General features: G+C 39.7%; 1 protein-coding gene across 1 annotated transcript in view; it reads left to right on the plus strand.

Moving 5' to 3' along the window:
• Positions 1-17416, plus strand: part of lrrc75bb (leucine rich repeat containing 75Bb) — a 29932-nt gene that overhangs the window by 9679 nt on the left and 2837 nt on the right. The window lies entirely within an intron of this gene.

Genomic DNA, 17416 nt, shown 5'->3' on the forward strand with positions numbered 1-17416 from the left:
TATGGTGTGTTATAGCAGTGCTTCCCATTCAATGAATTTCTGTTTTTCTATGTGAAAAGCAAAATGAGTGTTTCTTAATACACACATTGACTATAGACCAATTGCGGAAAACTACTCAAGTACACTTTGAGGTATTTGTACTTTACTTAACTCCTTAGAGGGAAAAAATACAAATTTTACTGTACTACATTTATCTAACAACTGAGTCACCTTCTGAATATCTTTTTAATATCCGTCTTCGTACTGCTTATCCGGGGTCGGGTCGCGGGGGCAGCAGCCTAAGCAGGTAAGACCAGACTTCCCTCTCCCCAGCCACTTCGTCCAGCTCTTCCCGGGGGATCCCGAGGCGTTCCCAGGCCAGCCGAGAGACATAGTCTCTCCAGTAGGTGCCTAAGGGAGAGCCCAGCCACCCTACGGAGGAAGCTCATTTCGGCTTGTACCTGCGATCTTGTTCTTTTGGTCACTACCCAAAGCTCATGACCATAGGTGAGGGTAGGAACAAAGATCGACTGGTAAATCGAGAGCTTTGCCTTTCGGCTCAGCTCACCACGATGGATCTGTGCAGAGCCCGCAATGCTGCAGATGCTGCACCGATCCGCCTGTCAATCTCCCGCTCCATCCTTCTGTCACTCGTGAACAAGACCCCAAGGTACTTGAACTCTTCCACTTGGGGCAGAATCTCATCCCCGACCCCCAGAGTGTGCATTCCACGCTTTCCCGCCTGAGGACCATGGACTCGGATTTGGAGGTGCTGATTCTCATCCCGGCCACTTCACACTTGTCGAACCGATCCAGTGAGAGTTGGAGGTCACGGTCTGATGAAGCCAACAGGACCACATCATCTACAAAAAGCAGTGACCCAATCCTGAGGTCACCAAACCGGAACCCCTCAACGCCCTGGCTGCGCCTAGAAATCCCATCCATAAAGATTATGAACAGGATCGGTGACAAAGGGCAGCCCTGGCGGAGTCCAACCCTCAATGGAAACAAGTCTGACTTATTACCAGCTATGCGGACCGAGCTCTGACACCGGTCATACAGGGAACGGATGGCCCATATCAGGGGGTCCGATACCCCGTACTCCCGGAGAACCCCCCACAGGACTCCCCGAGGAACACGGTCGAATGCCTTCTCCAAGTCCACAAAACACATGTGGACTGGTTGGGCAAACTCCCATGCACCCTCAAGGATCCTGCAGAGGGTGTAGAGCTGGTCCACAGTTCCACGATTCGGACGAAAACCACATTGCTCCTCCTGAATCCGAGGTTCTACTATCCGATGGACCCTCCTCTGCAGTACCCCCGAATAGACCTTACTAGGGGGGCTGAGGAGTGCCAGGGTCCCCACCTTCGGCTGCTGCCCAGCTCGCGTCGCACCCGACCCCTTTGGCCCCTCCTATGGGTGGTGGGTCCACTGGAAGGGGGTCCCATGTCCCCTCTTTGGGCAGTTTTAATCATATAAAATACATGCCACTGTAAAAAACAAACAAACAAACACAAAAATATCCATTTGTGTAGAACTAAATGTGTCAGGTTTTAAAGCTACTCTTACCTTTCTTGCATTTCACACAGCACATTGAAAAAACTTGAACAGCAACGACCCCTCCTCCCTCCTATGTCCCACCCCCTTCTCCCTCCGTGAACACGCACTACAATATTAATCACCAAGACAATGCACATGCACACACACATAATAACGTGAGTGGACGGGTTGTTACAGCAGAAAGTTAAAACGCGATCCGGTAACTGTAATGTTACAACAAATACAGTCAAACTTAACGTTATCACATATGATGTTGTTAAAAGGACTGAAGGCGGAACCTAAGTTTGTTGTTGCCATGGTTCCCTCCCTGCCCGGTTATTGTGTTACACGCTATTTTCCCTAATGTGCGTCCTTAAATGATAAGTACATTATGTCAATTGATGTTTCACTGATTGTTTGTTTGCCTATAACCTGTTTATTGATTTATGTAAATCTGACGGCATTTATATAATTCAAACGGCAGTTATAGCACTCGTTAGCATTATGCTAGCGCATTTCTAGAACGTTTATAACGGTTTTCTGTTATTAGTGCCATAAATAGCAACAACTTATTTTATCACCATTAACACATTAATATATTACTTTGAGAGAAATTGTAATGTTTATTGATGTCAATTCTTATGTTTATTGAATGTTTATGATTTACACGATAGACTGAGAGTGGTTCTTTTTGAAATGCTGAAAACAACTTTCCCAGTGGTTACCATATCTGGCAAAGCAGTATCACTAACAGACTTGTCCGGTATAGTAGCACAGCCATATGTCAGGCCTTACCTCCTGTTGCCGGTTGTAACAGGCACCCTCCAGCCCTTGATCTGGCTGAGCTCAGGGTCGGCCACATCAATGCGCAGGGGCAGATTGGGCATCCATACACTCATCTCCAGCTGGGTGCTCAGGAAACCATAGGTAAAGTTGAGCATCACCCTGCTCTTCCCTCTTGTCTCCTTCCCATTGACATACACGTAATCACAGCGTTCTGATACCTGAACATGACCAAGGAGAAAAAACAATAGAGGGGTTAAGGTAAATGAGGGGCTCATGAGTGATATCCTGGGTTTGATGGCATCCCTTGCTTTCTGCCAGTCTGTCACTCTATATGTATCTTCATTTTGACCAAAAAATCAAATCGTGCACGTACCCCCGGCTAGGGGTACGTGCACGATTACGTAATGCGGAAGGGGAAAACAGGCAGGTCGGAGTTTTCACTAAATATTATGAGAATGGAATAATGTTTTGTTTCTGTACCTGGTGGATCCCTCTAACATTTTAGAGTGCCATTACCTTATTAATAGCATTTTAACCTAAACAAAAAAAGTGTAAAAATGTAACAAAGGTAAGGGTAGCTTTAATTTAGGGGCATCAAATCATCAAATCTACATTATCTAGGATGATCTGTCCATTTTCACACTTGCCTTTCACCATCAAAAACTGTTTCCCGCCCAATACTACTGTGTCAAGAACAGCCTCACACCAGCTTATACGCCACGCATGTGGCCTTGGGGCGGCTGTGGGCAGGCGGTAGAGCGGTCGTCCTCCAATTGGAAGATTGGTGGTTCGATTCCTGGCTCCTCCAGTCCACATGTCGATGTGTCCTTGGGCAAGACACTTAACCCCAAATTTCTCCCGTTGCTGTGCCAACGGTGTGTGAATGTGAATGAATGGTTAGATCCCTCTGATGAGCAGGTTGGCACCCTGCGTGGTAGCCCCTGCCATCAGTGTATGAATGTGTGTGAAAGGGTAATATGACATGTCATGTAAAGCGCTTTGAGTGGTCGCACAGACTAGAAAGGCGCTATATAAGTACAGTCCATTTGCATGCCAAGTGTGATTTGTTTCTAGAGGTTCAGCCAGGAGTGTTATTTCCTGTTCCCCCTGTATCCCACAACATTAGTGTATGCTGCCAAACTGTCTTTCAGAAAGGCCGAGGGAGACTACTCAAACAAGAATAAGAGACTAAGATATGATGCATGACTGAACAGTCTGAGCTAGATTTGTACTTGGATGAACTTCCACCAAGCTGCAGGCCATTGGAGGTCAGATAGCGAAAAGTAACTAAAGACAGTGATTGCAGCAACTATACAAACAAGTAAACAAATAAAAATTCTCTCCATCTCAAATTAAGTAACAGGTACATTGGTGAGGATGTTATGAAAAAAAAATCTCTAATGATGATCATGAGGCTCCCTCTCCCTGAGCAATTAACCCAGATTGAAAGATTTTTTGACAGCTTGAGTTAACTTCCCGCCCCTGTCTCTCAGTTGCAATGTTTCGAAATAACACTCAACAAAACAACAAGGCAGAGTCTCCCAGTGTGCTCATTAGCAAGCTCTGTCTCTCTCACAGCCTCTACTGCAACCTTCCAGACAGCAGCAGTTTACTGTGAGACTCAAACCTGAGTATTTCCTTCCTCTGAAAACGTGAAGCTCAGTTAAATGTGCAAAAATGAGAATGTATGGATCAAACAAAATATCAGGACACAGTTTACATCATCTGAAATGCTTTACTGGTATTGGTCTTTTCATTACAGCTCAATTTCTGGTTCTCTATCCACTTTTAGCCAAATTCCATCCCAAATATAGTGAAATGTTTTCCTGAATTCCCATCCACTACTTCTATGTACAGTAGATACTTGTAATTGGTCTCATCAGTTAGTGGTGCTCCTTCTCCAGTACAGTGCCATAATGACATAATCGAATGAGTGCTGGTCAAACCTCAAACGATGGAAAACTGAGTGAAGTAAAAAACATGATGGAAATACCATTTGTGATTGCTTTTTCTTCCGCCATTTTTTGTCTCTTTAGTTGGGTGAAGGCTTGGGCGATTTTTAAGTGACATTCTTCATATCATGACATGTATTTCCTTTTTACTTTGTCATGTTCTTTTTTTAACATCTTTTCTTTGTCAGTCAAGCATACAAGTTTGTTCACGATATTATTGCTTTTTTCCAATTTAAAGTCTTTCCACTCATGTTTTTTTATGTGAAAATTGAAAATGTACATAAAAACAAGTCAGTGGAAACACTCACTGCCTATCTCCTCCTCCCTCTCCTTTCTGCTCTCCTTTTTCTTTTTTTCCAAGTCCTCAATATCTCCTATTTCGTAAAACAAAATCCCCTTCTTTGCATTGATTTTTCTTCTCTTCTTTTCCTGTGGGATTTATTCCTCCCTTCTTGTGAGAGTCCATTTTGCTCAACAGTTGCCACACAGAGCGGTTCTGCAGTTTGAGCTGAGGCTCTGGGGAAACACTCTGTCAAACGGAGAGAAAAAGGGGGGCGGTGAAATCACTGCAAGGCTGCTGATTAGGGCTTGTGTATTTCCCTCTTTTCCTCTTGTTTCTTGCCTCAAATCAATCAAGTGTTTGATCTCTTCATATTTAGGAATGAAAACGCATTACATATAATGTAACCTATATTTCATTCTCATATTCTTTTTTTCTACATGAAGTGATATTGAAAAGTCTATTTGATAAACATAGAAATGTGCTGCTGCCTACCTCCCAGCCGTGCCTCAAATCGAATTGTTTTCATGAAATACATCTTTCTGAAATAACACATAAATCATAATTCAAGCTTATTACTCCAGATTTGCTTTTATAATACTGTAACTGCAAACTGGTTGTGTCACATGTAATATATTATCAAGGCAACTTATTTTTTCTCTCCAGCTGCATATGTGCCAGGTTTCTGGGAAGTACAGTATTGCTGATATCCCAGAGGAGCTTTTAATGTTATTGTAATTGGTATTGAATGTCAGACTAATGAAGCTCATTTTTTTATTATGCTAAAATTGCCCTTCCAGCACATTTTGAAGAGACTGGACTCCAATTGCAGAAGCTATTTCATTACTTGTCTTTTCTGCTATGCTATAATTGATGCAAGGCTCTTACAGCAACTATTACAGACAACTTCAATACATTTAAAGAAATTACTGTGGTTCGAGTTGAAGACTTAATTCTGTTTGTCTACTTTAGTATTGAGTGGTAAGCTTCATAGAATAGCTTTGCTATATTTAAGTGAGCACAGAAAACATTGTTCACATTTTAGTTTGAGTGCCTGTATTTAGTATTGCAGGCCATGCCAACTGATGGTAAGAATGAAATGAGTTGTGGTCATGGCAGCTGTTTGGGCAGGTGTCATCAGCTGTGGGTGAGCGTTGATAGTCTGCCTGAGTCCTGATATTTGGCCCAGACCTCACACTGCTCAGACTAAAATGCCTTTCCACCCACAGCTCATACTGCAAAGCCTGTGTAAAAGTCATTTCATCCCTTCTTTTTTATGTCCACATTAATCATAATAGTTATTGAATAAAGGACTATTGTAGTAGTAATTAACCAGCTTGTTGTTTTGGTATCCCGCCCACATATTTACCGGACAAAAAAGTAGCCTCCACATACATCTGTGAATCAGCGTTCATGACAAAACTATCTTCAGAAAATAATCAGAAGCCAAAGCTCTCACTGTTCTGAAATGCCTTTTGCTACATTGTAAAATGGTGAGGACTGCTGAAAAGAAGATAGGCTCACAAAGAATCTTATCAATATTTATTTTAACTCATAACAATGAGTCATAATAACAAACCTTCTCTCAATGTACACAGATTGTTCTAACATGGCCACAAAGCATGATTGGTTGTCCCTATAGCGGATACGAGATTCCAAACTGAATCAGTTTTAGATCACTTGCAGCCCCTACTGATCACTTAAGAGGAGTGAAGAGTCAGCAGCCAATGGTGCTTAGAAAAAAGTTTTTTCAAAATTGTGAATCACCACAACCAAGTGGTCCTGGAGCATACTGTTATGAATGTGCACAGAAATTATTACACAGATGGGTCCAATATGTAAGATTAGCTGCACACACACACAATAAAATACATGATCTCTTCCAGGTTTATGCCTGGCAGAGACAATAACGGCATCTGGTTAGCTTTAACAATTGAAATGTTTTACAGTTTTGCAACTATGAATGTTTACACAGAAGATAAAACACTCGACCAAACATTTTAACATAACAGCTCTAGATTTGCCTAGCTATGATTAAAACATATTTATATTTTATGATGTAAACAATAACAATTAAAGCTGTTACAAAACCAGAAATATTACAAAAATGAAGTTCTTATCTTAATTCATGAAGTTGCTGTTCACTTTTGTGTTCAACTTCTCTTCAGACTTTGACTCAAACAAAGTCACAACATGACAAAAGACAAGTCTGTGCTACATCTTTTCTATCCTTCAGCAGTGACAGCTCCACATTGACCCCTCCTCAGTGTGCTTCAAACATAATCAAACAGCAACTGAAACACATTTCTGATGTCGCAATTTTTATCTTTCCGAAACCAACAATCCAATAATCACGCCCACTTACTGATTGAGTTTGCAAATAGTTACATTTTTTAACTACTAAACACCACTTTTTGTACAACCACAATTGTACAATTCATCCAGTCTAGCCCCTTCCTATAATGGCAGGCTTTCATTTCGCCTTTGAATGAGCCAATGTGAAATGGACGTAAATATTTTTGCCTTAAGATGTGTTTTGACAAGAAGAGAGTCCTGATGTGCCACAGCTGCAGCCTTCTCTTGCACGTCTGCACTCAATAACATTATAATCTCCTGTCTCAACTCCCGAAATCCTCCCTTCTCCTTTTCCTACATCAAATCATCCTGTGCTACTTCAAATAGACCCATTGTGGGGTTGAGGATACCTCACATACCCAACATGTTATGATGGTCTCATCTTGAACCGGAGTATCTGCAGATTATTTCCATACCCAGCATGTTGTGATTCACTAAAGTTAGGCAGGATATGAGATAAAATAATCCCTTCACCACCATCTAGACTGCACACACCAGTGAGAGCTTTGGCTTCTGACTATTATCTGAAGAGAGTGTTGTCATGAACGCTGATTCACAGATATGTGTGGAGGTTACTTTTTTTGTCTGGTAATTATGTGGACGGGATGCCAAAACAACAAGCTGGTTAATTACTACTACAATAGCCCTTTTTTCAATAGCTGTTATGATTTATGTGGACATAAAAAAGAAGGGATGAAATGACTTTTGCACAGGCTTTGCAGTATGAGCTGTGGGTGGAAAGGCATTTTAGTCTGAGCAGTGTGAGGTCTGGGCCAAATATCAGGACTCAGGTATCCTCAACCCCACATGTACAAGACTTTTCCTATTTTACGCTCCAATCTGTGACCTGCATTATGAGTCTTCTCATTGCTTACAGATTCAGCTCTTATTGGATCATTCATTCCACTTCAATGAGATCAGTATCTCCTGTTTTTGTTTATAGGCTAAAAAACCAATATCTTCAACAGACACCTCAATTCATCCTCTCACCACTGAATCAAACCCTAGCAATCATTAAAAAGCCATGTAGGCCTCAGGGTCTATATCTGGCTGAGCTGTTTCGACATGTGATATAGCTCTGATGCTTATGACCACTTTTTCTACTGCATTTCTACGACTACAGTCCCAGACCAGCTTCCTCAACATCTTTTCACCAGCTAATCACCAGAGAAGTGCTCAGTGGGATTCTCCCTGCTCTGCTGAGGCTAATTTGCTCTAATCTTTAAAGAAATCCCTTCTACCTCCCTTCCTATGTGTTATTTTGAGCCCTTCTCCCTTACGTGATCCTTCAAGGGCCACAGCAATATTATCAAGGCACTACACCTCTCACACTCTTTTGCAGTCCTTACTATTGTATGTGTTGAAGGCCAAGGAATTGAAGCTTATTCTACGTCAAATTTATTCATGGTCATGTCTACTCTACACAAATGTAATTTAAAATCCATCTTGTCACTTGTTTTTATAACCTCCCATTCACAACAAAATGCCATTTAACCTCTCAAAATTGATGATTTCAAAACACATGCAGCCTTTTTTAGACTAAAGGAAGGGAGTCATCCTTTCCTCATCAATCAGTTTTAGTTTCAAACATATGTGATAATATGGGAGCGGAAGAAAGTGTTAAAGGTGCTTGGATATATATGATTCACAGTTAAAATAATAATCATAAAAGAAGAAATTAAACTAAACATTTAATAAATGAGATTCTTAAGGTTCTTGACACAAGAAACCAATAACACTTCAAACCTGGCAAAGTGACCGTGTGTTCACAGCATTCAAATATAGCACAAAATAATATGACCTAAGAGGCATTAAAGAGCTTAAAGGGCCCCTGAAAAGAAGAATGGTCATATCCTGTCTTGCATTAGGAGCCAAGCTGCAAAGACTCTGAATCCTTAATTTACCAGTGTCTTGCTGCCAAAAAGTGGAAAGCCTTGGTTCTGAAATAATAAGGCCAACGCAGAAGTAACTTAAACCTGCATTCATTCTAATGGCCAGCAGGGGGCTGCTACACTGGTTGTGAAAAGAAGTCCGACTGTATGGAAACTAAAAAACTAAAGTGACTTGATATTACCTCAGTAAACAAATTCTTAATGAGTTTATGGTCTCAATCGCTTTACTTTCAATACATCACATTTTTTATTTTGTAAATTATGATCCAGTGTAAAGTAAAATAGACAATAAAGCAGGGTATGTTGTAGGGGGTAGCTGTTTCGCTACCATGACAACATTGGTTACATACTTTAAGTAACGTAACCAGATTAGAATAGGAGTATGGGCATAGCTGTTGCTATTTTAGTGTATTGAATTTAAGTTTAATGAAAGTTAATTGTAACTTTCATGAACCTAAAAAGTCTTGTTCAGCGTTTGGTTGTATAAAAATACCCTCTAAGGAGTCAGCTATTTTTCCAGAAAGTATATTTTGTTTTAAGCATTTATTTGCTAGTCATACAATAACAATATTGCATTAGCAATATCACAGGTAACCACAGAATAATGCTAACTAAGCTAACACCTGATACTAGCATTAGAGTCAATTCCACTCTCTCATCCAAATATGGGAGTCCACAAACCAATGGGTGACTTGACCATGGCTATGTTCATTATTTTACAGTCCATGGCTGCCATATTCCCCCAGTGGCCATTTGTGGTACTTTACTGGAAAAAAAGGGGGGAAAATCCTCTATTTTCCCAATAGACCCATAGAGACATCTGCGAACTGCAAAAAAGATAAACGTTTGCTTTCTATATATATCCATCACATTACCTCCATGGGTAAGGCCTGACTGACTCTTACCTGACTGCTGCGACCTGCAAGGTGAGGGTCAGACAGACAAAGCTGCCAGTTTTTCAGCAGTCTTGCTAGCTTTTCTATTTGTACTATAGCATAATGTAAAATAATGAAGAAGCTGTCCTTGAAAATGTATCAAACTTTCTAAAGCAAAGAGAAAAATGCAAAGCTGTTAAACAATCAGCCACACTTTCTTTATGTTTCATTCTTTTATTCTTTTACCTCTATCCTGTTTCGACAAATTGTGATTTGAATGACCACAAAATATTAGTAAAAAAACTACGACGATGTTAGAAATATTTGTAGCACTCCAACCTCCCTCCAAATTATGTTGCATCAATGTCAATGAATGTTCAATGTCTTACAATTGTATCATCACAGACTTTTCCTCAGTTTCTCTGTCGCCTCATTAAAAAGCTTCCAGCATTTCTTTTCAAAATGTCAAGAGAAATATTATGACTCACAATCACAATGTTAACATGCTGATGTTTAGCAGGCATAGTGTTTTGCTGTTGAGAACCAGTAACATCAGACAAATTACATTTTTACCTGATTGTGACAACAGAAGAAAAGTCAGGGATCACAAAAGTTATTGTTTGCATTGATTATTATTATTATTATCATCATCATCATCATCATCATCATCATCATCATTATTGTCATCATTATTAATATTGTTATTATTTGGTAGTAGTACTGGTAGTGGTAGTATTAGTAGTATTATTAGTAGTACTGTAATCACAGGCTGTGTAGTTGTGCCATGATTAACTGACCTGGTGGGGTGTACAGTTAACAGTAACATACAGTACTTTGGCCAGTAAGGTCAAATGGCTTTAAAGTTTTTACTACTGGCTCAGTTCAGGATATTTCTTGCAGTTCAGTGGGTTCTTATCTTGAGGTGAAGCCCCCTAAATAATAAGCTGTCACCTATATTCGTATTACACCTGCTGTGCTCTGTGTCTGTAAAAATGAATTAATCCTTAATGCTTTACTGTACATTTGGCATCTGCACACTGAGCCATGTGTCATCTTCCCTCAACACGTGTGTGACCTATTTCCAGAGCCAAGTCACCCCCCCGAAGGTGTGCACTGGAAGGCCAAACAGCCTCTGACTCAGTATGCTGACCTCTGATTAGGTCGACTCCTAATGTGGGGAAACAATCTGTCAACACAGTAAAAAGAAAATGTGAAAAATATGAATCTGTTTTTAAATACACAAGTTAGCTTTCTCTGGTCTTATTTCCATTAAGAGATGGAGTACTCCACTTGACTGCATGCTGCTCTTAGTCTGTTCAATCTGCTTTTCTATTTGACCTCCACTTTTAATTGAGACTTAAAGCTCTAGCCACCCTCCTCATCAATGAATAATTGAGGGCTTCCCGTGGTACAGACTGAGATCCACGAGGATGAGGGGGAGGACGAAGAAATGCTCAGAAACTATTGCTACACTTTTCAGGGCATGGGGCTATAATGGAATAAATAGAATGATGTGTTGATTGGTAAACACGGAGTTGGAGGTGTTTTTAATTTAACAGGAATTTTAAATGTGTGGAACATTGCTTTAAAAAACAGCATTTCAAGACTCCCTTGTTTTGCATTCAGGGATTGACCCTCTCTTAACCTCTTATTGATTAGATTTTAAACGTAAATCTGTGATGAGGCTGCAGGTGATGCTCGAGAATAACAGAAACAAGGATCATTGTGCTTCCGATGGTCTGTTGGTCTCGCCCCTTTAAGGCTGATACAGATCGCTCCCCACGATCAAGCCCCTTGGTGTGTGTTTGGAGCCCTGCATTTTAATGCTGGTTTCATAACTGTGCCTTGACATAGTGTAGCAGGCACAGGCACACTCTGTGATATACAGTTATGTAATGCAAACTGTTTTCTGTGTGTTCTGTCGCAGTATTCTTTTCTCCTAAGCCTCCAGTTTGTCACATCAAATCAAATCATCTGTGAATTTATAGCTCACCCGTGGAGTACATTTTACATTTCATACGCTGTACAGTTGCATTATGGTACAGTCTGTACCAAGAGGTTTTATAATCATTGGCACAACAGCGTGAATATGCTGTCATCGGTAGTCATATCCACGTTGGCCTGCCTCTGTTATTTTTGGGGTAAACTGATGGTAGTGGTAAAGTAGCAGGAAAAAAATCTTCTAAGAGATTTTAAAAATAAATAAGGACATTTGTTTTTTCAGTGTCTGTCATATTTTCCTTCTTTTTTCTTTTTTTTTCTTGCATTGAGAACAAATGTTACTCCTGTTTTTGCTGGTTGACATATTTGCTGCATTCATGTCCAAAGAGCCCATGAGAGTTGTGTGATAGAGAAGCTAGCTAAGTAAGTTTTGCTACACTCGACAGACCCTTGAGACACTTTTCCGTCTGTCTCTGTGTTCATTAAAACACCACCTTCACACCTGTACAAAAGACAGATGGGGACTAATGGTGTTACATCTTCAAGGATTTGACATAGCTGTTTGTAAGTTGGTGCATTTTGGGATTTGGCTCATGTTCTGAATGATTTGTGCCTTTTGGGGAATATACTCACTATTTCTTCTAAAGGGCACGTGTGCTTCATATCACTGCTGTCAGCTCATTCCATGTTTACATCAACATTGCTACTTTTCTCTCAAACTTTGAATATAAAGTTTCTGAGAACCAAGTGACTGATCTGAGATGTCAAAACACTGCACAGCCTGGAGCAGCACCATTGATGACATACAATGGAGAAAGCCTTAATCAGCCCATCCGCTAAATGTTTCACTGGAATTTAATCCAAATCCAAATGAGCTTTGGGGCTATTTTTTCCTTCCCGTAAAATGTGCCATTATCCCCATGAAAGTGGAGGACACTGAATAGTATATGCAATCACCACTTTCATGTTTCCCAGTGCATTTTTGTCAGAACCGTAGTATCAGTCTGACAGTTGCATAGTCGAGGAAATGGCAGTGACTGTTATGGATTCTCATTAACCCCGTTCAAACTGTCCTTAGGCATGAGACAAACATGTTTGATTCTAAAACTGAGTTGAGTAAAACAAGCTGGCTCAGAAAATGTTCAGCACTTTCCCCCACAATCACAGGCCTGAAGGCACATTCAGATAAAACAGAAGCAGGTAAATAAAGGAGTATTTATTTATTTGATATCACTTTTCAATGATGAGTTTGTACTTTAGGCCCTCGCAGGTTCTCCCACTACTGAGCCAGCCTGCCGCACATGTATTATACAGATGCCTGGAAGCAAAACAGCTCAGATCGATGGGAGGAATAAACAAGTCAAGACCAAAGCGTTGATGAAGCAGACATTGATCTGACCGATCCCACGGGTCTTTCGAAACCTGCATCCACATCCAGTGTTTCTCAAGTGCTTTTATTTCATTCCCCTGAAATGAGTCAAGTGCCTCTGTGCATGCTCAGCGGAAAATACATTTGAATTTGTGTTACAGAGTTTATTCTGCCAGCTGAGACAGCACTGGATATTATTTCCAATATTTTATATTTTCTAAGAGAGACATATATGAGATCTATGTTTAGTTTGCCCACCAGGTCTTTGCAGTTTTCAACACAAGATTTGCAATCTGACCAGCAAGAACAATACTTAAGTTATATTTATGTACAATGTTGAAATATAAGTTTACTGTTTATATGATGACTGTACATAATTATGTTTGAGTTTTGGACTGCTGATGAGACTGTACTTTAGACTCAAGAAACAGAGAAAGAGATTTTACTTTTCTTTTTTTTATGCTACATAGACCACAAAATATTCATGAAAATTATTAACAGATGAATCAATAATCAAAGTTTGCTGCAGCCTTAGTGGTATCAATCCTCTCAGCTCAGCTATTCCTTTAGTTCGTGCTTAGGAAGAAAATATGTTAAATAGTTCATTTATTTATTTTAGCAAACCAGTCAGTCATATAAAACCCTTGTTTATTAAATGCTTCAATGAATGAGAAAAACAATGAACACTTGCCCTCTGTCTCTTGATATATTACTGATTCATGAGAGTAAATGAAGGAGAACATGTATTCTATGTGGGTGGAAAGATTACAAGTTTCTCCTGCCATTGCTTTTAACTCTCACCCCGTTGGCAGAATATTGAAGGGTTGCATGAATCTCCTTGTAAAAATGTCAGTTTTTTAATCAAGGAGAATGGACATGTAGGCTCGACCCTTCAGCCCCTTTTTAAAGTTTTACCCCTGTAGAACCTCCATATATTTCAAGTTCAAAGCAGAGGGAAGCTGCAGACTAATGCCAATGATGAGCACTTAACTTTTGTAACATCAGGGCAATTGAGACATTCGACTGAGTGGAGACTAACCTGACACCAGACATAAAGGAGAGCGATAGAAAATGGGTGAACAGAGAAATCAATGGCTGTGTCATGACCTTTAATGGAGAAGCTTTTATCGCATGTAGAAGCACATAAGGATAAAATGTAACAATACCTGATTGCATGTGGTAAATATTAGGGAGAAAGTTAACATATAATCAGAATTAAAGCTGCAAATTGTTTTTAAAATGCATTTCTGATCCTCTTTCCATGTTGTATTGATTTGTGTGCAGCAGTAGATGCTGGGCAACTGAGCCTGTCTGAGTAAATCTTTGTATCGACAATGGCAGCAGCGAGAAAGCTCAGTCTCTGTAGGTTTGTTATCCAGTGCGAACTATCTGATGCAGTTAAATACAGATTGAATCATTGATTTTTCAGCAGCGTATCGTTCAATACACATTTTCTAAAATGCGTCATTTAAAGTCACATTCTCGGGTTTTGTACTGTAAGCTCGGTCCCTCTGCCTGCGATCTATTTCATCATCACACACCCCAGATGTTTTATTTCCTACCTCTGGGGTTTACATAACAGTTGAGAGTAACAGTATGGAGCAGCAAGGACCTTTGTTCAGTGCATAAAAGTTAACAACATCCCCGAGGAAAGACAGGCTATGAAAAGCAATTAGACAGTCTGCCTGAACCCACATTTAAGCTTGACACATGAAAGTCAGCTCTTATTAGATTCCTCCGCTGTTGTATCAGTTGCTCCTGAGGATGTCGATAGATGGATTTCTTTAGTTGTTTGCTTTTCATTGAGTCCCTGTGCAGGAGACACTTTTGCAGTTTCACATCATGTTTATGCGGAAGGGACTTTCCTTTGAAGTTGTTTGTGTCTGAGCTGGTCCGAGAGGAAATGCACCACTACCTATGAGCATAGCAGTCACATCAGAGGGAGAAAGATGAGACATTTAGTTGTTTATGTTGTTATCATTCCATGATGATGGATTGTAGTATATACTGTGGCTTTAGAAATGTTAACTGTGGCCTCGGGCCCACAGCCAGACCAACAGCCTGTGGGTGGAACTGTAACCACGATTTGGAAGGAAGTCTGAAGTCATATTTATTGTGTCTCATTAAAGGCACATTAGAGCTACTATACATACTCTGCCTGACTTGGTTTCATAGACGAGATCTGCAGTGCATGCACAAGAAGTTCTTCCTACACAGACACAGGCTCACAGGTGAGAGAGGAGGGCTCCTGCAGAGGTAGGAAAACACAGCTATAAATAAGTTCAAGAGAACAAAAGTCGATGCTCATAATCAGTTTCATTACAGTGAAGTGCACAGCGATACCATAAACCACCTGAAGTCACAGGGGCGAGTGAGAATGCCAAGAAGACTTCACCTGGCATTTTAAGAAGCTACAGTCATAGTCAATCATGTTTGAGTGCTGAAACCATTAGATTTGTAGAATTGAAAGAAAATGAATCAACATCAGTTTATTAATTGATGATTGATTTAAGGAACAACGATCAAACATTTACTGGTTTCAGCCTCTAAGTATGAGAATTTACTGCTCATCATTGTAAAGCTAAAAGTTTTTGGTTTTGGATCAACCAAACAAGACCAGTCAAACAATTTGAAGAGGTCATGAACATTTTTACACAATTGTATGACATCTGAAGGACTAAACCTGTGATTCCCAGTCTTTTTGGCTTATTCTTCTTTAACACAAAGTTATGTCTGCTAGCTGCTCCTCGTTACAAGCTACAAGCCACATATATTTACAGTTGGTGGCCAATTCAGCTAAAGAGGGAATTAAGTTTAATTTGAATACTTTTGGAGCCTGAAGATGTAAAATCATTTTAATTTTACATAATATGATTTTAGAATTGTATTTTTACAGACTACTTTAATTATTTTCATATGTAAAATTATCCAGTAATTTTCAAGCCAAAAGCAAAAATAAGAATACGTTATTTGTTGGGGGTGGGGTGGGGGTGGGGGTGGGGGGTGGGAGGTTGTATTGTGATAACCCAATTATATGCTTTTGTCCACGTAATTGGTAGTGAAAATAATCTTCTGTTGCAGCCTTATAATGTGTAATAATTTGCTAAAGGGAGCACACACTGAACTGGCAGCATTTTTACAGCAAGGATGATCTCAATATTTTAATCTGTAAATAATGATCAGAGTCTCAGGTGGCCAGATAAGAATTTTAATCAACTTACAAAACCAGTGAGACATTCAAAAAGGAAAATGAAAGAGGGAATACATGCGCTTCAGCAAATCAAAATCCGAGCTTTGCGGTTGTACAACAAAAAAGACAAGGACCAAGAAACAGAAAGAACAAGAAACTGAGAAGTAGTGAACAAGAGTGAGGATATGAAGGAGAGATAAATGAATTATGGCCTACTTCTGGAATCAATAATCTTATGAATCACCCCAGTGTGCTACAGATCTTATTCTTTTCCTTAACCGAGCAGAGAGGGTGACAGATGTAAAGTGCATAGCCTGCCAATTTATGAGGCTTGTAGAACCTGATAATGCAATAATTTCCCAATAATATAATAAAAAAAAACTCAAAATCATAAAAATGTAGTAAAATCTGATAATGTAATAACTTCCTGATAATGTAATAAAGTGCATTTTCCAAAAATGTAATAATCTATGTATGGATTATGTAATAAATTATTACCCCAAATAACAGGTGGCCTGCTACTACAGCATTAACTAAAGTTATTATAATATTGGAAAATTATTACTTATTATTAGGTTCTGCAAAAATAAGGTAAACTCAATATTGTAATAAACTCCTGTTAATGCTATAATTTATTTCATCATTGGTACAGAGATTATTCCATTATTGGGAAATGCACTTTATTACATTATCAGAAAGTTATTACATTATCAGGCTTTATTACATTTTTTTATGAGTTATGAGTTTTTTTAAAATTACATTATTGGGAAATTATTACATTATCAGGTTCAAGGCTCCCAGAGCAGACTGGGGAGCAGAAAGATGCAGGGATAATCCTCACAGTGCCCGAGGAGGCAGAGAGACAAGCAAAATGCAAACAGGACGAAGACATGGAGAGGATAAACCTTAGGCCAGTTAAACACAACGTTTTCCTCTCGCTTTTTTAAACAAAGTCTCCCACGCTTCCACCTCATTGTCATTTGTTTGGCAGATTTCTTCCCTCCAAATGCCAGCAGAAACAAAAGGATGCACTGCGGCAGGCTCAGTCTTACACTCCAGTGCTATCCTGACATGCATGTGGCTGCTTTCTAGCTCGCCTACAGTATGCATATTTAACCACACTCCAGTATAGAGAGAACATTTTGTTTCAGATTGCCCAGCGCTGGCAGAGGCAGTGAGGGATACAATGATCCAAACTGACAGGTGTGATAGTTATAGTAGTACTTTTCTTTAAGGTGGATTCACGTCACACCTG

The sequence above is a fragment of the Scomber japonicus genome, chromosome 19 (genome assembly GCF_027409825.1).
Source record: "Scomber japonicus isolate fScoJap1 chromosome 19, fScoJap1.pri, whole genome shotgun sequence".
Taxonomy (NCBI): domain Eukaryota; kingdom Metazoa; phylum Chordata; class Actinopteri; order Scombriformes; family Scombridae; genus Scomber; species Scomber japonicus.